A 25,007-nucleotide genomic window follows, 5' to 3' on the forward strand; every position below is an offset into this window, starting at 1 on the left:
TCTTAGGAGGACAGCTTGTCCCAGGTTCATTGCTGGGTCGTGCAGTGGAGATGGAGTCACTGTTCCAGCTTTGGCAAGTGGTTTTGGTGCATTGCTAAAAGTCACTCTTACCTGACTCATGTTCTCTGGGAGCCTGTGTTGTGTCATTCTCCTACTGACCTAGTCAGAGCAGCGGCATTGGCACTGCAGCCATCCCTGTCTCCTGGTGCACAGCCCACATTGCCCCACTTGGCACCATTACTCTTTGTCCCCCGCTGACCTGGAGCTGGTATACTTGCTTCATCCTCTCCCTTGGGAACGCTTTCCTTTGCCTTCACATGTGCTGCCCCATCAGACATGTACTGCTGAATCAGGAGGCAAGAACCTGATGAAACTGTTCATTCTGAGTCTTCCAATCCCAGCACCACTTAATGGCTGGGTGGGTTTCAGCAAGTGGCTTTCTAGGTCTCAGTGTATCAGTCAAGGAGAGAGTAGAAAAGAGAACCCCAAATTGCCATTTAAACAATGGAAGTTTATTTTTCAAGCATGCTGCAAGTCCAGTGTAGGTCTGGGGTGGGGATGTGGGACTGCTTCACAAAATCATCAAGAACTCATACCAATAGAACTACTGCTCCAGAAGAGGGAGGGCCTGGGGGACCAACACCTACAGTTAATGGTTTTTGCCTGGATGGGACACAAGGTGCTTCTGCTCATCTTCCAGTGGTCAAAACCAGCCACACAGCAGTGCCTAAATTCAAAGGGTGAGAGAATTGTAATTCGTTAAGGGACCAAAAAGTAGAGAAGAGTTGGATATAGTGAATATTAATAATGCCTACTGTACTTATTTTCATCTATTAAAACAGAAACATTAATAATTGCAGTACCTTAAATACTTGCATATGCTGTTGTGATGCTTTCATAAGTATTTTCTATTATTTGTCATCATTATCATTATACTATGGTCTTGATGACTTTCTGGAATGTGTACTCAGGTGGAAGGTCCCTGAGAGGTCATCCAGCTCAACTTCTCAGGAAGCATATCATGTTTAGAGAGAAATCAGCTGTTGTTTTATTCTTGGTCCTGCCATTTAGTGGCTATGTGATTTCAAGCATTTATTTATCCTTTGTGAGCCTCAATTCCTTCATTTATTATTTGGGACTGTAAACTGTACTTGCTTACAGGGTTTGGGAAGATTAAAGGTGTCTCAGGCTTCCCTGATAACAAATGCTAGGGTAAACAAGAGCTTTACAGAGCTCTTTACTACAAGAGCTCTCAGCTATCCCTTTCTTCACCAGCTGGCAGCCCAGGGCATCTTCCCCAGAAGTGCCCAACAGAAGTCCTGGGATGGGGCAGTGTCTACCCATTTAATTATGTCTGTTCTGATGTTTCCTATCACAGACTCACTCTTGTCCTTATGACTGCTGCCTGTGGTGGGTGGCTGTCTGGCAAGTGCCAACTCTCTCCCAAACCACTCTCACCCCTGCCCATTGACTACTGCCTCCTTCTTTGATGGCCTCCCCATCATCTTGACTCTCATGTCTATCTCTTTAGAAGACAGTCCTTTAGCTCTAATTAACAGATCTTTGTACAACAGCCCTCTATCTCGAAGCAATTGGGCCAGGCAATGAGGACGGAGTTAGACAATGGCTCAGCACAGCCTTTACCTTCCTCTGGCCCCCTGCTCTGTCCCTCCACGTGGATAGATTCCATCTTCCCTCCCAGATCCCTTGTCTTCCCTTAAACTGACCTGCCTTTATCTCTTAGTTGTGTCTGCATACTTATGAAAGCCTATCATGACTTGGTTTAGGTCACTCCCACAGGGCTTCTGAGTCTGAGTGAATCCAGGAACATGCTGGGGGAGCGTGCCTGGGGGCATCATCCCAGAGCTCACAGTGGGCTCCATGCGGTCTGTCTAGTCTTCCTGGCCTTTTAGAGTCTCAACTCTGGCTCAAACACTGTCAAAAAGCTTGGTCCTCTAAAATGTTAGGCACCAACATGAGAGCTCAATAAACAGTAGAGCAGAGAAGAGTCCAGGCCCTGGGTTAGACTCCTTGGGTTTACTTCCTGACTCCACTGCTTATGAGCTTGGATATTCTTATCTGCAGGACTGAATCATGGAATTTCCCACCTGACAGGATTGATGTAAAGTATTTAGTGCTTAATAACTGTTATTTATAATTGTTATTTTCTCTGGCCAGTATCCTTGCCAAATGATTATCTAGTAATGGCTTAACTTTCTATGACAGTCTATTCTGCAGAATTTGATGTTGTCAATTCCTCTATCCTGATTCCATGTTTCAGTGGGGACAGATGCAGAAATATAGATTCATAAACACTTTCATTTGAGCAAAGGGACTCCTAAACTCACTGTCAAACACTTCCTAGGGGATTTTATTCTTTGTTCTCTCCAATCTCCTAGACCTCACCCCAATCCCTGCTCTAGGTTGGGATTCTCAGGACTGTGTTATATAATTACTGTTGACTTCATTTGTATCTGGATTTCTTTATTACATGTCATCAGCATTAGCAACCAGGAGAGTGGCCATTTATACTTGGTTATTAATCCTTTGCTTCCCTTGGTTGAACTTCAGAGATGTAGTTGAAGTGGCAGGAATATGGACTTCCCTTCTGCACACCTCACCTTCACTGAGCACATTCACCATGAATGGACTTTCGAACATTCTTGGAAACTTGGAAGATTCCATTTTTGGTTTGTACACATGGACCATTCCTAAGCACACATCATCACCTAATGAAATCTTCACCAACCCTCTAATGAATACTTTTATATTCTAATTCCAGAATGTAAGCAAATTCAGTATGTTTCTCCTCTGGTTAACTCTACCCATCAGCTATTAACAAGTTCTTCCTTCCTCTGATCTGAAATGCACGTCTTGTAACTGACAGAAGATTGATCTATTAATCACAAGTTATGCTTTATACTGGGAGTTCTTCTCTGGGTGAGTTTAAATAACCCCTTCCTGCACAGGAGAATCATTTATTTTGGTTGAAAAATACTGCTTTTAGGTTTTGTTCATGTGAGGCTCCTCATGGGGTAAATATCCTGAGCTTCATCAATCATTCCTAAAAGGCAGGTATGGGGGTTAGGCCCCTTCCCCACTCTGAACCCCTGTATGTAGCTGTACTTCCTGTGAAAGACACTGCCCAGCAGTGCAGGGGTTTCTCCTTAGAGACATTCACATTCTTTTTTGAGAGGGCATCTCTCATATTTATTGATCAGATGGTTGTTAACAATAATAAAATTCTATATAGGGGACTCAATGCTCAATGCACAATCATTAATCCACCCCAAGCCTAATTCTCATCAATCTCCAATCTTCTGAAGCATACCGAACAAGTTCTTACATGGTGAACAAATTCTTACATAGTGAATAAGTTCTTACATGGTGAACAGTACAACGGCAGTCATCACAGAAACTTTCGGTTTTGATCATGTATTATGACCTATAAACAATCAGGTCAAATATGAATATTCGTTTGATTTTTATACTTGATTTATATGTGAATCCCACATTTCTCCATTATTATTATTATTATTATTTTTAATAAAATGCTGAAGTGGTAGGTAGATGCAAGATAAAGGTAGAAAACACAGTTTAGTGCTATAAGAGAGCAAATGTAGATGATCAGGTGTGTGCCTGTAGAGTAAGTTTTAATCCAAGCTAGACAAGGGCAATAAAACATTCACGGATGCAGAAGATTTCTATCAAAACTGGGGGGAGGGGGGGGGGTGAGGTTCTAAGCCTCACCTCTGTTGATCCCCAATTTCTCACCTGATGGCCCCCCTGCAACTGTGCCTGCCTTAGGTTGTTCCTCCCCTGAGGAATCTTACCCATCTCTGCCTAACCAGTCATCTTCTGGGGCCATACAGGCAAATGTAAAGTTGGTAAGTGAGAGAGAGGTAATATTGTTTGAAAGGTTACCTTTTTACTTCTTTGCATATTTATGCCCTGGGGCTTTTATGCCCAGTATGTGTCTTGAGGTATCTTTATCACTTAGAAGAATTATGATACTCGGTAAATTCGATATGAGGCATGAATTCTATTTAAGGGTTGTAATTAGGAAGGAAGATGAAAAGCTATAGGAGTAGTAGATGGAAGAAAACATGGGAAGATTGATTATTTCTTTGACATATCTTCTTGTAGAGTAACTTAAGCATGTATAGGTTTTAAACTACTAATTAAATTGTGCACACACATTAACATAATAGGAATACAGTTACATAACCAAAGCAGACCTATAATTACCAGCCATCTCCAGTGAAACCAAGAAAACCAGTTAGGCGCCCTAGGCATTTGTGAAAACTTATCTATGATATGGTGGATATTGTCCAACTGAACTTGAACACTCTGAGAGAAATAAAACAAATTAAAACAACCCATTCTTGGGGACTGTTCACATCCCATATATTCTTTTAACGGTAGATAGTCTGTAGTCATAAGTTTTTGGAGTGCTAAAACTTGCACTTCTCCTTATTCTTGGTTGAGTTCCAACAGTATAGATCCAGTCAAATTTTTTGTTTTACTGAAAGCACAGGCCAGCTTAGATATCTCCTTTTTCATTCCAATGGCAAGTCCAGGAACCAGTGGGAAGAACGCAGCTACAACTGCATCATCGCCTGGATCTTTGTTGAGGTTTTTGATGATCATCTTCTGGTATGACTCTTCCAGAGAGTGCTGATGTTGGAAGTTCTTCTTCATATTGTATCCTAGTTCATTTTCTGGGTGGCCAAATTAGGCTTTGATCCTCTGTATAAACACAAACAGACCCTTTGCCCACACTTTGATATGCCCTTTATACAATTGTGTAGAAATTATTGGAGGTCATCACACAGGAAATGCTTTTTTTTAAGAGAAAGGAATATTATCAAAAAGTGTACCTCCATAGCCGATCATCTGACACCCTCTAAGTGATCAAAATTAAGGATATTTAAAGCATGCATTAATCATTGATTTACAGTTAGTTTTATCCTATCAGGGAGTAATCCCCCTTTTCATTCTTTCTTTTTTTTTTATCTTTAATCTACACTTACATGAAGAATATTATGTTTACTAGGCTCTCCCCTATACCAGGTACCCTCTTTAAATCCCTTTACAGTCACTGTCCATCAGCATAGCAAAATGTTGTAGAATAACTACTTGTCTTGTCTGTGTTGTACAGACCTCCCCTTTCTCCCAAACCCCCATGCATGCTAATCCTAATACCCCACTTCCTCTTTCCCCCCTTATCCCTCCATACCCACCCACTCTTTCCAGTTGGTACCTGTTAGTCCATTCTTGGGTTCTGTGATTCCACTGCTGTTTTGTTCTTTCAGCTTTTCCTTTGTTCTTATACTCCACAGATGAGTGAAATCATTTGGTATTTCTCTTTCTCCGCTTGGCTTATTTCACTGAGCATAATACCCTCCAGCTCCATCCATGTTGCTGCAAATGGTAGGATTTTCCCAATTCTTATGGCTGAGTAGTATTCCATTGTGTATATGTACCACATCTTCTTTATCCATTCATCTACCAATGGACATATAGGTTGCTGCCAATTCTTGGCTATTGTAAATAGTGCTGCGATAAACATAGGGGTGCATCTATCTTTCTCAAACTTGATTGCTGCATTCTTAGGGTAAATTCCTAGGAGTGGAATTCCTGGGTCAAATGGTAAGTCTGTTTTGAGCATTTTGATGAACCTCCATACTGCTTTCCACAATGGTTGAACTAATTTACATTCCCACCAGCAGTGTAGGAGGGTTCCCCTTTCTCCACAGCCTCGCCAACATTTGTTGTTGTTTGTCTTTTGGATGGCAGCCATCCTTACTGGTGTGAGGTGATACCTCATTGTACTTTTAATTTGCATTTCTCTGATAATAAATGATATGGAGCATCTTTTCATGTGTCTGTTGGCCATCTGTATTTCTTTTTTGGAGAACTGTCTGTTCATTTCCTCTGCCCATTTTTAAGTGGATTATTTGTTTTTTGTTTGTTGAGGCATGTGAGCTCTTTATATATTCTGGACGTCAAGCCTTTATCGGATCTGTCATTTTCAAATATATTCTCCCATACTGTAGGGTTCCTTTTTGTTCTATTGATGGTGTCTTTTGCTGTACAGAAGCTTTTCAGCTTAATGTAGTCCCACTTGCTCACTTTTGCTGTTGTTTTCCTTGCCCGGGGAGATATGTTCAAGAAGAGATCACTCATGTTTATGTCTAAGAGGTTTTTGCCTATGTTTTTTTCCAAGAGTTTAATGGTTTCATGACTTACATTCAGGTCTTTGATCCATTTTGAGTTTACCTTTGTATATGGGGTGAGACAATGATCCAGTTTCATTCTCCTACACGTAGCTGTGTAGTTTTGCCAGCACCATCTGTTGAAGAGACTGTCATTTTGCCATTGTGTGTCCATGGCTCCTTTATCAAATATTAATTGACCATATATGTTTGGGTTAATGTCTGGAGTCTCTAGTCTGTTCCACTGGTCTGTGGCTCTGTTCTTGTGCCAGTACCAAATTGTCTTGATTACTATGGCTTTATAATAGAGCTTGAAGTTGGGGAGTGAGATCCCCCCTACTTTATTCTTCTTTCTCAGGATTGCTTTGGCTATTCGGTGTCTTTGGTGTTTCCATATGAATTTTTTAGTTATTTGTTCCAGTTCATTGAAGAATGTTGCTGGTAGTTTCATAGGGATTGCATCAAATCTGCATATTGCTTTGGGCAGGATGGCCATTTTGACGATATTAATTCTTCCTAGCCATGAGCATGGTATCAGTTTCCATCTGTTAGAGTCCCCTTTGATTTCTCTTAAGAGTGACTTGTAGTTTTCATAGTATAGGTCATTAACTTCTTTGGTTAGATTTATTCCTAGGTATTTTATTCTTCTGATGCAATTGTGAATGGAGTTGTTTTCCTGATTTCTCTTTCTATTAGTTCATTGTTAGTGTATAGGAAAGCTACAGATTTCTGTGTGTTAATTTTGTATCCTGCAACTTTGCTGTATTCTGATATCAGTTCTAGTAGTTTTGGGGTGGAGTCTTTGGTTTTTTTTATGTACAATATCATGTCATCAGCAAATAGTGACAGTTTAACTTCTTCTTCACCAATCTGGATTCCTTGTATTTCTTTGTTTTGTCTGATTGCTGTGGCTAGGACCTCCAGTACTATGTTATATAGCAGTGGGGAGAGTGGGCTTCCCTGTCTAGTTCCCGATCTCAGAGGAAAAGCTTTCAGCTTCTCGCAGTTCAGTATAATGTTGGCTGTGTGTTTATCATATATGGCCTTTATTATGTTGAGGTACTTGCCCTCTATTCCCAGTTTGCTGAGAGTTTTTATCATGAATGGATGTTGAATTTTGTCAAATGCTTTTTCAGCATCTATGGAGATGATCATGTGGTTTTTGTCTTTCTTTGTGTTGATGTGGTGGATGATGTTGATGGATTTTTGAATGTTGTACCATCCTTGCATCCCTGGGATTAATCCCACTTGGTCATGGTGTATGATTCTTTTGATATACTTTTGAATTCAGTTTGCTAATATTTTATTAAGTATTTTTGCACCTACATTCATCAGGGACATTGGTCTGTAATTTTCTTTTTTGGTGGGGTCTTTGCCTGGTTTTGGTATTAGGGTGATGTTGGCTTCATAGAATGAGTTTGGAAGTATTCCCTCCTCTTCTATTTTTTGGAAACCTTCAAGGAGAATGGGTATTATGTCTTCTTTGTGTGTCCGATAAAATTCCAAGGTAAATCCATCTGGCCCAGGGGTTTTGTTCTTGGGTAGTTTTTTGATTACCGTTTCAATTTCTTTGCTCGTAATTGGTTTGTTTAACTTTTGTGGTTTCTTCCTTGGTCAGTCTTGGAAGGTTGTATTTTTCTAGGAAGTTGTCCATTTCTTCTAGGTTTTCCAGCTTGTTGGCATATAGGTTTTCATAATAGTATTTAATAATTCTTTGTATTTCTGTGGAGTCTGTCGTGATTTTTCCATTCTCATTTCTGATTCTGTTGATTTGTGTTGATTCTCTTTTTCTCTTAATAAGTTTGGCTAGAGGCTTATCTATTTTGTTAATTTTTTCGAAGAACCAGGTCTTGGTTTCATTGATTTTTGCTATTGTTTTATTCTTCTCAATTTTGTTTATTTCTTCTCTGATCTTTATTATGTCCCTCCTTCTGCTGACTTTAGGCCTCATTTGTTTTTCTTTTTCAATTTCAATAATTGTGACATTAGACTATTCATTTGGGATTGTTCTTCCTTCTTCAAGTGTGCCTGGATTGCTATATACTTTCCTCTTAAGACTGCTTTCGCTGCATCCCACAGAAGTTTGTGTTCTTGTCATTTGTTTCTATATATTTCTTCATCTCTATTTTAATGTGTTCGTTGATCCATTGATTATTCAGGAGCATGTTGTTAAGCCTCCATGTGTTTGTGAGCCTTTTTGTTTTCTTTGTAGAGTTTATTTCTAGCTTTATACCTTTGTTTTCTGAAAAAATGGTTGGTGGAATTTCAATATTTTGGATTTTGCTGTGGCTCTTTTTGGGCTAGTATGTGGTCTATTCTGGAGAATGTTCCATGTGCACTTGAGAAAAATGTATATCCTGTTGCTTTTGGATTTAGAGTTCTATAGATGTCTGTTATGTCCATCTGCTCTACTGTGTGTTCAGTGCTTCCATGTCCTTACTTATTTTCTGCCTGGTGGATCTATCCTTTGGGGTGAGTGGTGTGTTGAAGTCTTCTAAAATGAATGCATTGCAGTCTATTTCCCCCTTTAGTTCTGTTAGTATTTTTTTCACATATGCTGGTGCTTTTGTGTTGGGTGCATATATATTTAGGATGGTTATATCCTCTTGATGGACTGAGCCCTTTATCATTATGTAGTGTCCTTCTTTATCTCTTGTTACTTTCTTTGTTTTGAAGTCTATTTTGTCTGATATTAGTACTGCAACCCCTGCTTTCTTCTCGCTGTTGTTTGCGTGAAATATGTTTTTACATCCCTTGACTTTTAGTCTGTGCATGTCTTTGGGTTTGAGGTGTTTCTTGTAAGCAGCATATAGATGGGTCTTGCTTTTTTATCCATTCTATTACTCTGGTCTTTTGATTGGTGCATTAAGTCCATTTACATTTAGGGTGACTATTGAGAGATATGTACTTATTGCCATTGCAGCCTTTAAATTTGTGGTTACCAAAGGTTCAAGGTTAGCCTCTTTAGTATCTTACTGCCTAACTTAGCTCACTTATTGAGCTTTTATATACACTGTCTGGAGATTCTTTTCTTCTCTCCCTTCTTATTCCTCCTCCTCCATTCTTCATATGTTGTGTGTTTTGTTCTGTGTTCTTTTTTGGAGTGCTCCCATCTAGAGCAATCCCTGTAAGATGCCCTGTAGAGGTGGTTTGTGGGAAGCAAATTCCCTCAGCTTTTGCTTGTCTGGGAACTGTTTAATCCCACCATCATAGTTAAATAATAGTCATGCTGGATTACAGTATCCTTGGTTCACCGCCCTTCTGTTTTATTGCATTAAGTATATCATGCCATTCTCTTCTGGCCTGTAGGGTTTCTGTCAAGAAGTCTGATGTTAGTCTGATGGGTTTTCCTTTATAGGTGACCTTTTTCTCTCTAGCTGCCTTTAAAACTCTTTTCTTGTCCTTGATCCTTGCCATTTTAATTATTATGTGTCTTAGTGTTGTCCTCCTTGTATCCTTTCTGTTGGGGGTTCTGTGTATTTCCGTGGTCTGTTCGATTATTTCCTCCCCCAGTTCAGGGAAGTTTGCAGCAATTATTTCTTCCAAGATACTTTCCATCCCTTTTCCTCTCTCTTCTTCTTCTGGTACCCCTATAATATGATATTGTTCCTTTTGGATTGGTCACACAGTTCTCTTAATATTGTTTCATTCCTGGAGATCCTTTTATCTCTCTCTATGTCAGCTTCTATGAGTTCCTGTCTCTGGTTTCTATTCCATTAATGGCCTCTTCCATCTTATCCATTCTGCTTATAAATCCTTCCAGAGTTTGTTTCATTTCTGTAATCTCGTTTCTGGCATCTGTGATCTCCCTCCAGACTTCATCCCATTTCTCTTGCATATTTCTCTGCATCTCTGTCAGCATGTTTATGATTTTTATTTTGAATTCTTTGTCAGGAAGACTGGTTAGGTATGTGTCCTTCTCTGGTGTCTCTGTGATCTTGGTTTGCCTGTAATTTTGTCTTTTCATGGTGATAGGAATAGTTTGCAGAGCTGGGACGATTGACGGCTGGAAGAACTTCCCTTCTTGTTTGTTTGTGGCTTTCCTCTTCTGGGAGAACAGCGACCTCTAGTGGCTTGTGCTGGGTATTTACACACAGACAGGGCTTCTGCTTCCTTCCTGGATGCTATGGAGTTTATCTCTGCTGTTTCTCTGGGCATGGTCTGGCTTGGGCTGCTGCTCCAAAATGGTGGAGTCGCATTGGAGGGGCAGCAGCCAGGAGGCTATTTATCTCTGTAAGGGGCTCTGTGCTTCCTGCAGCCCAGGGGATTAGAGTGCCCAGAGATCCCCGGATTCTCTACATCTGGACAACGTGTCCGGCTCTGCCCCTTTTAGACTTCCAAAAATCACCCACCAAAACAAAACAACGACCACAAAAAAAAAAAAATGGCCACTCGTTTTTCTTTATTCTCTGATGCCAGCCTCAGGCACCCGCTCACCGGTCTTGCTGTCCTGTTTCCCTAGTATTGGGGTCCCTGTCCCTTTAAGACTTCCAAAAAGCACTCGCCACAACAGAAAAACAAACAAACAAACAATATGGCCACTCGCTTTTCTTTTGTCCTCCAGTGCTGGCCTCTGGTACCTGCTCACCATTCTTGCTGCCCTGTTTCCCTAGTATCCAGGACCCCACGCATGCAATGTGTCTGTACTCTGGTCTAGATGGCTGGGGCTTGGTGTTCAGCAGTCCTAGGCTCCGTCTCCCTCCCTGCTCTAACTCCTCTCCTCCCGCCGGGAACTGGGGGGAGGTGTGCTCAGGTCCTGCCGGGCCGGGGCTTGTATCTTATCCACTTTGTGAGGCGCTGGGTTCTCGCAGGTGTTGATGTGGTCTGGATGTTGTCCTGTGTCCTCTGGTCTTTATTCTAGGAAGAGTTGAATTTGTTATATTTTCATAGATATATGTAGTTTGGGTGGAGATTTCCACTACTCTTCTCATGCTGCCATCTTGGCTCTGCCTCGAGACATTCACATTTTATAGGAGGATCTCTGGAGAGAATCATTTCTAAGAAGGAACATGAGTAATTCTTTATCCAAATGAGTAACGTTGATAGTGGGAAGTCAGAGGAAATCGTGGGGGCGCTCTTGGTGTCCTTTAAATTATATCAGGAAAGGGGCATCCTGTTCCCACAAGTAAACAGGTGGAGAGATCACCAGGCATGCTATATGTCTTTTCTGAATGCTGCAATTGCCTCCGCTCCAGAAGTCTATGAATTTGAAATAGAATTGTTATCTTTTATTTGGAACCTTGAGTGAGAGCTAATTGTGTCCTTTTAGATGTTCCCTTGCATTTTTGGGAAGATTCCTTCCTTACAGCTTGGGTGTATTCTTTATAAGTGACAGTGAACTGAGGTCTGTGAGGGGGTCAGGGAGGTGGCCCTTACATACTTTGAGTAATCTTGCCCAGGATGTTCACTCTGTGTGGTGGAATATATATATTTTCTGTGTTCACTGTCTCTGAGAAAAGCCTCTCTCCTTTGATGACCAGCAGTTTCACCTTTAAGGACTGCACCTTCTGCTGACAAGGGCTGACCTCAGACCAACCCTATCTCTTTTCCAGGTCTCATTTTCTTGTCTGAAAAATGAGAGCACTAGAGTAGATAAGCTCTAGGTGCCTTTTATGCTCTGACATTCCATTATTAATTTCTTTAACTTTTAGTCTAAAGAATACAATTTGCCATTCCTGAGTAGACAATTTTGTTTTAAGTTTTCAGTTATTTCTATGTGTAATTATTTTCAATCCTTTCCTCTGTGTTATTTAGATGTGTACATGTATGGGTCAATCTGTATTTGTGTAAATCTTTGGGTATTTGTGTGGTATATGCATGGGTGTAAATGGGTGTGTCTATGTGTATGTGTTTTGTGTGTCACTGTGTATGTATGTGCCTATATGTATGTTGTATGCATGTCATGTATATGTGTTTGAGCCTGTGTGTACATGTATGTTGTGCATATGTTATGTGTATATGTGGATGTTGTTTATGTGTGCATTTTGTGTGCCTATGTATGTGTTGTATATGTATGTGCATATATGTTGTCTCTCTGTATGTTGTGTGTCTGTGTACAAATGCATGTTGTGTATATTATGTGTCTATGTGCATACTGTGTGACTGTGTATGTATATGTTGTATATCTACATGTGTATGCTGTGTCTCTATTCATGTTTGTTGTACTGGTATGCTGCATGCATATGTATATGTTGTAGGCATGCCCATGTGTACATGCATGTATGTTGTATGTGTGTCTATGTGAGTGTGTACATGCATGTTGTGTGTGTACATGTGTGTGTATTGTTCCTGAGCTGACTTTCCCTTCTTTCCAGCCCATCAGTAACCCTGGGTGTTTGTGGAAGGGCAGGGGCCCTGGCAGGGCTAGGCTGCTCCAGCTCAGTGTGTCTTGCTGACTGGAATAAGCCATCCCATCTGCAGAACTCCTATGCCCCAGTGCAAACTTTGCTCCTCTGCCAGCATGTGCATTGTCTCCCCTGCATCTCCTACCCGCCCCTCCTCCCTCCAGCTTTGGCCACTTCCCACTACAGCAGTACACTTCAGAGAAGCCTGTTTTGCTTCAGTGGCTCCTGCTTGTAGAGGATCTGGATGGGGGACTTGGGAGCTCTAGGGGAGCACAAGTGAGCACTAGAGTGTTCTTTTAAGAGTGCTGCAAACAATGAGCAATGACCCCACACTCCAGACACCAGGTCTACCCAGCACCGGCTGTGTGTGAGGGCTTGTTCATGCTCTCCACTGAGGGTCAGGGCTGCATTACCATTACAACTTTTGTGGGCCTGAGACACTTTCATCTTCATGGGGTCCTTCCTCCATAAATATTAAATATAATACTTTATGACGGAGTTTACATAAAGATGTGTATAATCCAGGCTGGATTCACTATTATATATTCATTTCTTTCCATCTAATTTTAAAGGAAAATTAAAATATCCTTGTAGGCCTCTGAAAGTTGCATGGGCCCTGGGCATTGTCTACTGTGCCTCATGAGGAAGTCAGCCCTGTTGGGGAGGGTGTCCTGCAACCCAGGTTGTTCTGACTCCAGGAATCTATTGTTATTTTCCTTCTGTCACCAGTGATCATCTGTAACCCCACAATTTGCTGGTTAACACTTTCTCACCATTTCCTTCCCCTGTTCCACTCTCTTCAGTGGGCTTCACTCCTGAGCCCCATTCTTACCCCATGATCTGGCCAGCTCACCTTTCCCAGCACCTAAGAGCTGTTTCAGGAGCTCCAGGGTCTGCAGAGGGATTTAAGTCAGAGCTAGGAGAACTGGTCCTTGCTTTATATCCAGTTTCAAAATTTCTGCTCCTTTATTCACTGCTGCTGGATTGAGCACCCACCCCTTGGGAGGCAGTGTGGTCTCCTGGTTAGGGCTGTGTGCTCATGGAGCCTGACCTCAGTATTCTTCATTCATGGTCTGGGCAGGTTCTTCACTCTATGCCCACTTTTTCATTGGTAAAATGAGAATAGTTGCAATTATCTCTTAGGGTTTTTTAAGGTTCAACGAAATGAAAACTGTGTCTAGAATAAAGTAAGTGCCAGATTTAACAAACAGAAATATAGGACACCCAGTTACATGTGAAAAAAAGCTCTGACTGATGAATTTTTATAGTTTATTGAAAAAAAAGGAAGCTGAAGACAGACATTTAGGGCATCTTGACAAAGTCAGTACAGTATGCAGGACAAGAATTAAATATATAACATGTCATGTATATAGAGGATACATGAAACCCTATAGATTCCACAATTATGCACAAAGGCCAGGAGGATGGGGCAGATCCAGGAACCCAGCTGTCCTGTAATACCAAGACTATGATACTGAGAACATCTGTCCCTACCAGCCAGTGACCCACATTCTCTGAAGGTAGAAAGAGCACTGTATGAGAAGTCAAAGTCAAGAGCATTGGATTTCATGTCACAGCATAATTTCATCACATCTTTTATCTTCTGTAGTTACTCTTCCTTTGAGTCTAAGTGTCTGTGTTTAGGTAACCATTTTCTTGTCACTGGTTGTTTCCTAGGCAAAATTTGGAGTTTTAAATGAGAAAGTCTTTGGAAGGGTAGTCCATTCCTCTCACTTTGTGAGGAAGCCGAGGCTCATAGGGACTCAAAGCACTGCATGAGACAGCTCCCGCTGGCCCAGCCCTTGTCCCTACCAACTCCTGGTCCTCCCCCATTTGCACCCCATACCACACCCTCCTGAGCGGCCGCACATCTTCCCTGTTAATATTCCCACAGGTTGCTGTTTATTTGCACTCAGAACTCTGTGGGGTTTTGTTTTCCATCGAATGACATGCTTGCCCTTATCCTCAGTCCTGGAAGTAAGACATTTGAATTAGTAGGGGCCTTGGGAGAGCAATCTCTAGGACTCTGTCCTTTCTCATCAGGGAGGCCCAGTGGATTTTGGCAAGAAAAGGCTCCTTTTGCTTGAAGATAGTTAAATGATTTTAAAATAAATCATTTTGTTTGTTTGGGTTAAATAAATGGGTTAGAAATAAGGAGAAGCAGGACAGATGCCTTCCAATTGCATTCTTCATTCCTTTTACAAAATTGAGAGAACTCAAAAATTCTTCCTGTGGCTGCCTATTTCTTAAATATATCTTGCCTGTGGCTTCAGCCTATGGTATAAATATGTGCTTAATGGTCCTATTTTATGTAAAAAGTATTTTTCAGACACACTGTCAAAAATATATGATTGGTTTGGAACCCTGAATTATTCAAGGACCCCTGTCTTTTCTCTGCATTCCCCTTTCCTGCTTTGTTTTTCTTCCTCTTTCCTGTTTTTAAGAATATTCTTACAGATTACCATGGCCAGACATCTTCCCCTGGCAGAATTCCTCCTGGACCTGGGTGAGCCATTGTAGCTTAGGGCACACAGGGTGACTTCCCTGCCTTGAGAAGCCAGACCAGGCTGGTCTTCACAAGACTTAGTTTTCAGAGGCAGAGTCATAGGTCTGAAAAGCTTGGAACAGAAGCGAGTCATTTCCATCTTGCTCAATTCAAAGACAGAACTAGGGGTCCTGGGAAGTGAGCTTGGCACACTTTGCCATTCCTGGGAGGACAGCAGAGCCAGGCATTAGTTTCTCAGAGTCCTTGAGCTGTTGGACAAGGACAGACAGGGCCTAGGACCTGAATCAGAGAAACTCTCATTCCTTCATGAGCCTTCTCCTCAGCTCAGCAGCATTGAGCCACCTACAGCTTGGCCGCCAGTGGGCATGAAGGACTGATGCCAAGATTTGGGGTGCTTATTCATTTTTCAGGAGACACTGACAAGCCCAAGTCCTAGTCTTCAGCAGCCCTGCCTGAATAAAGCCAGGCCCGCACTGACCTATCACATCAGGGGAAGGGGCAATGACTTAGTCCCTGCTGGGATGCAGTTAAAAAGAGAGCTCCGCCTAAAATAATTCTCTACCCCAAAGTGGGACCATGCTGACATCAATGAACATAACTGTGTTGGAGGAAAACAACTAAAATTTTAAATAATGCCTTGGAAAAGGGAGCAGGAAGAATTATAATTCCCTGGTATTTAATTTGATTCATTGTTCTCCTTGGGTGGGAATTCCTGTATAACCTCTCAGTTGCTATTGACACAGAGGAAGAGAAGATCCTCAGAAAAAAGTCAGTGTGCATGTGCAAGTGTGTGTGTGTGTGTGTGTGTGTGTGTGTCTGTCTTTGTGTGTGTATGGATGGGGCATGGTCTGGGGAAGCAAGGAAGATTTACCTAGCAGTGCTTATCTGCTAGGGGATTTCTATGATGTCATGAGTACAAATATTTTGAAAAGCAGCATGAAGCTGCCTCACTTACAGGCACAAAAGGAAACAAAACAAACCTGGTCCAGGAAACCCAACCAATCAGCAGATCATTTTTTGAGCATATGTATGTTCTGTATGAGACTCCCTTCTAGGAATGGTGAGGAGGGGACGGTACAAAGAGATAAATGAGGAGATAGATGCCCTGCAGCTCCCTGGCTGAGGAGACAAGATATACAATCCTTGGGAGATCGCTAACAGTTCTCCCTGAAGAAATTTTGCTTTCTAGGCTGTTCAGACTCTTGGTACTTTTGATCTTGAGGTGTTCAAGGCTGAGAATTCAGAAGGTGGAGATATGTCTAGTCACTGGTCTGCCAGGATGCATCAGACATACCTGTGCTAGCTGTAAGTGACAGATCCGGTGATGAAAGGTATTCACTGGCTTATAAACTGAGAAGTCCAGAGAGAGCATGTGCATCAGGCATGGCTAGAGATGAGACTCCAAGACTGCATCAGGAACATGCCTTTTCACATCTTGGCTCTGTTGTCCACTGTACTGGCTTCATTCTCAGGCAAACTGCCCCAAGCAGGGGCAAACATGGTCACCAGCAGCTCTAGACCAAGTTTTCAAGACAAAAAAGGATTTTTGTTTCCCAAAATCCAGCAAAAGTCCCAGGCTCTCATTGGCTCTCAACCAGTCAAATGCCCATATGTGACCCAACTACTGGCCAGGGAGGTAGAATGCCCTCCAAGATTGGCCAAGCTTTGGTCATAGCCTACACTGAGGGCTAAGAAGGCAGATGGAGACCCACATATACTACAAGGATAGAAGGTGGAGGAGGATTGAGTCCCCAGGAAAATTAGATGCTGAACAAGAAGGAGAAGGAGTAATGCTGGGTGAGCAAAAATAAGAGTTGAACACTTTAAAGTGAAGCTTCCCAAGAAGGGGTGGGACTTGAATAGTGTCTTGGAGGATGTTCAGGATCATCTAGAATGGAGAGGGTATTTCAGGCAGGGGGTCTAGAATGATCAAAGTTGTGACAAGCAAATGTGAATGGTGTATTTGGATCATGGAATGGGGAACAGTTTGATTGGAGTGGTGTTCTTGTGAGATGTCATTGGCTGTTGGATTGGTTGAATCCAGGCCAAGCAAAACTCTAAGGGGTCAGGAGAAGATTGGTTTTCTAAGGAACTGTGAGCAGGAAAGTGGCATGGTGGGGGCTGATCTTTAAGGAGATCAACTTAGCAGCAGATGGGTTGGATATGAGAATGGAACTCCTGTCTGGAGTCAGGCAGACTAGGGGAGGAACAGGTGGTGACAATGGGAAAGGAAGAAAGGAAAAAGTAACAGTAAGCCACTTCCACAACAACAGTGTGTGATAAGCCTCCTAAAGCTCAGCGACTTAGAGCAGCGGTTATTTTTTCTCACCTATCTCCATGTTGACTAGGAATTGGCTAATCAACTTGGGGTCAGGTTGGGTCCAGGCCTGTTTTGTGGGTCTCCCATCTTCCTTGAACAGTGAGCTAGCTGGAGGATGTTCTCATGGTGATACCAGAAACATAAAAACACAAGCTTTTCAAGTTCCTGCTTGTCACATCTGCTAATGTTCCACTGGCCATTCAATGACCAAGCTCAAAGTCAAGGGAAAACAAATAAACTGTGCTTCTACTGGAAAGAACTGTAAATTCATGTATTCTTTGCATATATGAAAAGATAAAAGGACTGGGGACAATATAATCTATCACTGAAGGGATGAAAAATATGGGCTATTAATTTTTCAAAGAAATTCTTTTCTTTTTAGTAGGATTAGCCATGGAGTTCTCCTCCCCCTTTAACACTGTAATTTTTCTTTAATTTTCTTTTTAATTACAAAATATTACAAAGATATACAGGATATAATATAATAATATAATATAATTAATATAATATAATATAATAATATAGTATAATTAATATAATATAATATAATATAATAATATAATATAATATAATTAATATAATATAATATAATATAATATAATATAATATAATATAATATAATATAATATAATATAATATAATTAATATATAAAATGGATCTCTGTGTACTCAGAATTCTGATTTCACAGATGTTAATACTGCTTTATGTTCTCTTCTCTTTACTCCCCCAAGAAATAAAATACTGATTTTACCAAGGGTCCATTCCAATATTCCTCAGCTCATTCTACCATGCATGTTTATATATTTCTACCTATTTCAGTTCCTTTAAACATGCTTTTATTAAAGAAAGAATCCATTGATGTGAACATCTGACTCACAGGGTAAAAGTTCTCAGTAATGCCTCTGGCTTTAGTGACTCTACCGAGAGTCCATAAGAGGGCAGTATGACCTCAGGCAAACAGTAAGGGGCTGGAGGAGGGACAGCCATTTATCCTTTCTCTCCACCTGCTGAGGCAAACTTTCTAGGTCTGGGTTTCTCTGATTCACCCTTGATGGATGATGTGTGGTCTGTGCGTGTGCGCGTGGTGACAGAGTGCTGGCCTCTCCCACGCTTCCTGCCTCACTGTCATTTCCTGGGTGCACTGACCTCCTGCTTCAGGCTCTGCTTTTGGGCCTGTTTCTAGTTCCATTTATTCTCTGTCTTGGTCTCAGTTCTCTCTTGGCATCCCTCTCCATGTCTGTCTTTGGTATTTGTTGTGTTTAGGGCCTGGATTTCTGCTCCCAGTTTTCAAATCTCTCCTGAGTGATGCAGACATTGAGTGCCATCCACTTCACAGCATGGGAGGCAGGACCCTGCCTGGCCCAGGAAGGAGGGCATGGCCCAGGGGTTTTCCCAGAATGGTGGGCACCTGAGGGGAATGAAAGATATTTTCCTTTCTTTCAAAAAATCAACACCAATTAAAACTCTGTACTAAACAGATTTATTTCTAACCATTTTATGTGTGGCATTAATTGGCTTTGTTTGGATGTTAAGGATCTTGACTAAGAAAAGCTCCCTGGCTTTGTTGTACAGGCCCATGTTGATTTACTGAGTACTGTAGTGTGTATATGTTTTTGTATTAAAAAGAGAGGGAATGTATACTTCTGTGTCTTGGAGAGTAGATGTGTAAGTTGCATGTATGTCTCCATAAGTGTTTGTTTCTGTGAGTTTGTTCTGACTGTGTATAATTGTGCCTGTAGGTCTCTTGGTGAAGGTGCGTGGCTCTATATGTTGGAGATAATGTCAGTGTGTGTATAAATGTTTGTGGTGCTGAGTGTTTCTAGGTATAAGTCTGTGGATAAATGTCCACATTTGGTAGACACCATGAGTGTCAGGGTTTGTGTTTGTTCTCTGAGTGTGAGTGTATAAACTGGTGCCAGAATTGTGGCACTTACTGCCAGGTTATCTCTGGAGCAGTGCAGGTGTAGGACAGGTGGTGATAATAGTGATGGATTGATCAACCATATGGAATTGAATTCTGATCTCCCAGGGGCCTGGGGATATGATTTAAAATTGCCTTTAGTTCAGAGAATACCAGTATTTCAGTGACTTTGTAGGAACACTAAGGTGACTTTGTAGGAAAGCTGCAAATTGGTAGGAGAATTGGGGCATCTCAGAGGATGAGCCTTAGAATCTTCCTTCCCCTCATGCCTGCTGCAGGATCATCCAGCTGGGGTTTCCCTGCTCCAGGACCCCCAGTCATTTTGGTACTTAGGAAGCCTCCCTGATCTGTTCATTTGTAAGTTGGGCATGTGGTGAGGGTCTTGGGGCACTGGGTGTCCAATTCTGTTCAAAGCCAAATGCAGCTTTCCAGTTCCTGTCCCCTCCAAGTTCTGCCAGCCTTTCAGAGCATGGCTCTGGCTCACAGGCAACAGCAGGCATGGGGATTGTGAGCCTGCCCTCCTGCAGTGTGGACTACCCAGGTAGATTGGAGTGGGGCTCTTTTGAGGCTCACTGCAGTGTCCTCCCTGGGAGACCGCTGCATGGCAGGAGAGAGGATCAGCTTGACTTTACCTCACTCACTTGCACCATTTCTCACTTTCCTCGTGCCAGTCATGCTAGAGCAGTGGTGGGTGGAATGGGGGTGTGAGTGTGGAGGCAGGGCCTAGGAGGTGGAGCTAGGAGTTTGACGCAGGTGAAAAGATCACTTTATTGTGTTAATTTGCTAGAGCTCCACAACATAATACCACAAACAGAACGGCTTCAAACATCAGAAGTTGGTTGTCTCACAGTCTAGAGGCTTGAAGTCTGAAATCCAGGTGTTGGCAGGGCCATGCTCCCTCTGAAACCTCTGGGAACCCTTCCGTGATGCTTCCTAGCTCCGGTCTGCTAGGATCTTTGGTGATGCTCGGCTCACATCTGTGTAACTCGTCTTTGCTCTTGTTGTCATATCATCCCTGTGTCTGACTTCACATGGCCATCTTGTAAGGACACCAGTCATACTGGAATGGGGGCCACCCTATTCCAGTGTGACCTCATCTTGACTGATTATATCTACAATGACCATATTTCCAAATGAGGCCACACTCTAAGGTTCGACGTACCTTTTTTGAGGGGACACAAAACCTGTGACACTAACCATCTCACCAATCATCCCTTCACACTTCCAGGACCCATGTCTTCAGATTACCCCACAGGTCTATATCTGAGCAGTGGAGCCCTCCCTTGCCCCTCTCCCCCATTCTTCTTTCTCTCTCCTCTATTGTCACAATCAGCTACCAGCTATAGATCCTCAACTGTACCAGCCTCTCCACAGGAATGAAAATTCAGTGTTATGGAACAGTAAAGGACTGAGACTGTGTATGTTACAGACAGCACTCGATTCAGCCCTGACCATGTGCACCCCCAGGAAACACTATAGTTGGGGGTGGGGGAAACAGCTACAACACAAACAACTAAAAGTCACTTGAGACAACAAAGCTTTACTGAACATTTAGGCCTGCACAAGCTCAGATTTCAGGTTTCATTCTCCCTTTTGGGAAGTGAACTGTCTGATTTTTTAAAGGGGCTGTTAATCTACCCTTTTACATTTCATTTCCTGGCTCTCCTCATCAGATTAATGGTTCCTTCTTCTGCTATGAGAAGCCACAATGTGCTGCATTAAATTCTTAGTGATTAGGTATTTGTGTTTCTTTTTTATTTTTGAGGAAGCTTATATTTATAAATAAAATGTGAAATTTCAGTTTCCCAGTATTGTAGCCACAGTAGACATGTGGTGTGTATATGTGCATATGCATGTTTTCATATGTATATGTGTACAACTGTGTATATGTACAGGCATGTGGTATATGTACAGGCACCTATGTATATGTGTATGGTGTGTGTGCACATATGCATATGTGCATGTATATGTGTGTGTGGTGTGTATGTGTGTATGTATGGTGTGTGTGCTGTGTGTGTATGTATAGGTGTGCATGTATTATATTAGTGTATGTGTGGTGTGTGAATGAATGCTTTGAATGAATGAATGAATGAATTCACAGCATTCTCACTCTCCTCTCCAGATCTGAAAGCTGGGAGGTAACTTACTGAAGTTACTCAAGAACCTGGACCACCCAGTCTTGGTCTATGTCTTCTGGATGTTGAATTCTGTTTCTAGGGTGAGGCGGAGGGATTCTTGGCAGCCAGAAGACACTTTCTAGTCTTAGCACCATCATTTTGCTCTTAGTCCCAGAGGGAAAAGGAAGACTGTCTCTTGCCCCAGTTGCTACTGCACAACAGCTGGGATTCAGTGGCTGGATCGTTGGGTCATACACCCTTTCTTGAACCAGTCCCTAGACCTAAGGGGGATTCAATTAGCAGACGGCCAAGCTCCTCTTCGAAACTTGGGTTGGAGCCCTTATGAACTGCATGAATATGGAGTAGTGGTGGTGGTGCAGATGCAGCAACTCCTAGGAAATTTCTTCCTCCAAGAAAAAAGGCAAACATGTCGTGGGGGAAATAGCAGAATTCTTCTTTGCCCTGATTCAGTTGCCTGAGGCACAGCCCACATGAACCAGGGGAGCAGTTTCCTGTCCTGCTACCTCCAGCTTGATTTCTTTTGCATTGGCCCAGGAGTCTGGTGCTCTGTGTTTGAGTGGAGGGGAGGTGACATCATCTGTATGAAAGTAGCAGATCTGCCTGGGGTTTGAGTCCCATGTTGGCTTGGGAGCACGGGAAGGAGGGAAATATGCAAAGGGGTCCCTATTATCAGTCTTCTGTTCCTGGCTCAGCAAAACTTAAGAAGGGAGAGGCTGGAGAGGTCAATGACTAGACCAGCTGGTCCATCAAACTCAGACCAAAGCCTGGAAGTTCCAAGGTCTTTTGTGATATACACTGTGAGATCTCTGTCTTTTGTTCTCTCTGGACACTTCCATCAATGAGTTTCCTCTCTGTAGCTCCCTCAACATGTTGTCTTTCTTTTAGGAAAGCAGTCCCCTTTCTCCCTATATTACAGCACATAGTCCCTCCTTTCCTGTTTCTGAGTGCCTCCCACTGACCCATGGGGTAAACCTCCTTCTTACAGTTTTTCCCTGGTGTTGCACATGTGCATGTAGTATTACATGTGTACTTAAGCAGCCCTTCCTGATAGCCAGGATGATTTCACTTCATAATCCATGGTGGGATGCTAGGGGCAGAGTGTTGGCCCCATTCCTGTCTCTGCAGGAACACCCAACCCCCACCCAGGGTGAATGGAGGTCCTGTAATTTCTTGCTCAGTCAGTCCTCCTGACTGCCTGGTCTGCCTCAGATTAAAGAGGCTTCTGTACCACAGCAGAAGAACTTAGGAAAGGGTCAGGTGGACTTCAGAATAAACACATGGCTGGAGGAAAGGATCTACAACTTGACCTAAGACATTAGCCTGAATTATCCAAGAGAGGGTCCTTTCTGAGTTAGGGTTTGGAGAGGAGGGGGCAAATTCCACATGGCTCATTCTTTCTATGTAATCCAAGCTACCCCTTTGAGTTCCCTAATTGAGTCCCTCACTTTTCTTAAGATAATATAAGTTGGGAATGTTGCTTTGGCAATCGTGGGACCTGTTTAGAGTTTTTTTGCCCAAATACCAGACCCCATAAATCTAGACACTCAGCGTGCCTCCTCCTCCCACCATAGGAACTTTCCATGACAGTGTGGGAGACCTCTGTCTGCATCAATAAAGACAGGATCAGTATTTAGAAGATTGCTTTTTGAGGATAATTTCCATAGAAAGCAGCATCAGAGGTGGAAAGCTTGAATCTAGGAAATAGAGACTGGTGACTGCCAGATGAATTTCACCCACAGAACACTTTATTTGTCTTTGAAAACTGAAAGGAGAATTCATATGCCTTCAGGTGGGGTCACATTCTCTATTTAGCCAGTTACAAAGATCAACTTTGCCAGTATACACTTGTCTTGTCCCAAAGGCATTTAATTTTGCAGGCCTTTATGGTCACCCCTTCCTTTGTTTATAGATGTGGAAATGAAGGTCCAGAGAGGGCCAGGTCATAGTTAGCTGGTGAGATCACCCAGGTCTTGGGCTCCTAGGCCAATCCTCTTTCTTTAATGACCAGGCTAAGTTTGTGCTCACAAATGTTTCCATGTTGCAGCCTCCCCAGTGATACCTGTAGCTGCAACAGCTGGACTTCAGGCATCATGGTTAAGAGAGTAGAGACCCTGGCTGTCACCAACAACCTTAATCTGACTTCGCCTGTGCCAACATTGGTTGCTTACTTAAGACTGGCTTGACAGCAGCCATAGACTCTGTCCTTACATATTCTGTGATTTAACATGAGGCCCTCCTGGCTACAGAATGCATTAGGGAGCTGTGAATAATCTTTGTGTTAATGAAACATTGGATTTTGCTCAGCCCTAGAGGGCTCTAGAGGTGGTGAGGAGATCAATGGCTGGCCTGGGAACCCTCAAGGCCCTGCAGAATCTCACTTCTGCTCTTCTGAGCTACTCTCAGAACCCCAGGTGGGGGACTCTTGTCAGCTATTCCATCTGGAGTCAGCGTGCTGCCCTAGCTTGGCTGATGCAGGAAGCAGTGGAGCATGATCAGAGAATATGATGTCCTGGAATGTAGAAAGAGGCTGTATGTGACGGGCCCCCACCCGTAAGATGGCGAACTTCTGGCTTCTCTTCCGGGTCCTTGGTTCCCGATGGCGCCACCTCAAGCCCAATCACCTCTCACCCCCCTCCCAATCCCAGCACCTAGGCAATAGCCACCAGCCCCGTAGAAGTAACACCACAATCACCTCATGCCCCTTCCTATATAACCCAGCAGCTTTCCCTAATAAAGCGGAATTCTCCGGTGAATTGCTGCTGTGTGTCACTCCTTCCTTTCATTGGTGCCAAAACCTGGGAGATGGGACACCCCAACTGGGCCCTGTCTTCCCCCCCAACACCAGCAGCAGCTTGCCCTCATCCTCTTTTTCCAGCGCTGACTCATCACACTCACCACTCCTCTATGGCCTTTGGGTAAGTTTTCCCCCGGAGTGGGCCACTCTTCCCTGAGGTATTGCAGCACCATTGACCGTGATCATCTGGCAAGGCCCTGAAGCTCGGGGACGAGGAGGGAACTCTCCCCGCCTCAGGCCTTCACAGCTGCAGCGGACCCTCAGGTCCCTCCTCCAACAGCCATAAATGAGGTGACTCCTTTGCGGATGAGAATGCTCCCTTTTCCCCCTCCTCCTTCCATTCCATCTACCAAAAATTCTTAGTACTAGGTTCCTCGTGACTCCAGCACTCTGACTTCTTAGAGAAGTCTGTGTGATGACCCACACTTCCTAAGAAATTCTGACTCATATACGAGTTTCCACACACCACCAGGGATCATCAGGGACGCCCTTTGTCTCCTTGCAGTCTGCTCCCAGTCCAAGGATCTCCTTTCATCTTCCCCTGTTTGTCTCCTCCTCTGTCCTCTAGCCAAGGGAGCCTCCTCATCCCTCCCTGAAAGTTCACCTCTTGAATGCCTGCTCAAGCATCTAGCTACCCTCTCCCTGACACCTGATATAAAACCAAAACTTCTCCATAAACACTGCTCCCAAGATTGGCCAACATACCCCCTAGACAATAACAACCAATGGCCCACAGGGGGAACTCTTGATCCTAACATCACTCGC

The 25,007-nt window shown here is 42.9% G+C and overlaps 1 long non-coding RNA gene across 1 annotated transcript in view; it reads right to left on the bottom strand.

Annotated features, from left to right (window-relative positions):
* Positions 1-505: 505 nt before the first annotated feature.
* Positions 506-25,007, bottom strand: part of LOC140847193 (uncharacterized) — a 54,354-nt gene continuing 29,852 nt past the window's right edge. Inside the window, exons 6-7 of the long non-coding RNA XR_012126927.1 lie at positions 16,363-16,582; positions 506-727 (exon numbers count right to left, since the gene is read on the bottom strand). This is a non-coding gene — a long non-coding RNA (uncharacterized lncRNA). The remainder of the gene's footprint in view (positions 728-16,362; positions 16,583-25,007) is intronic.

Source organism: Manis javanica, chromosome 17, assembly GCF_040802235.1.
Source record: "Manis javanica isolate MJ-LG chromosome 17, MJ_LKY, whole genome shotgun sequence".
NCBI classification, from domain to species: domain Eukaryota; kingdom Metazoa; phylum Chordata; class Mammalia; order Pholidota; family Manidae; genus Manis; species Manis javanica.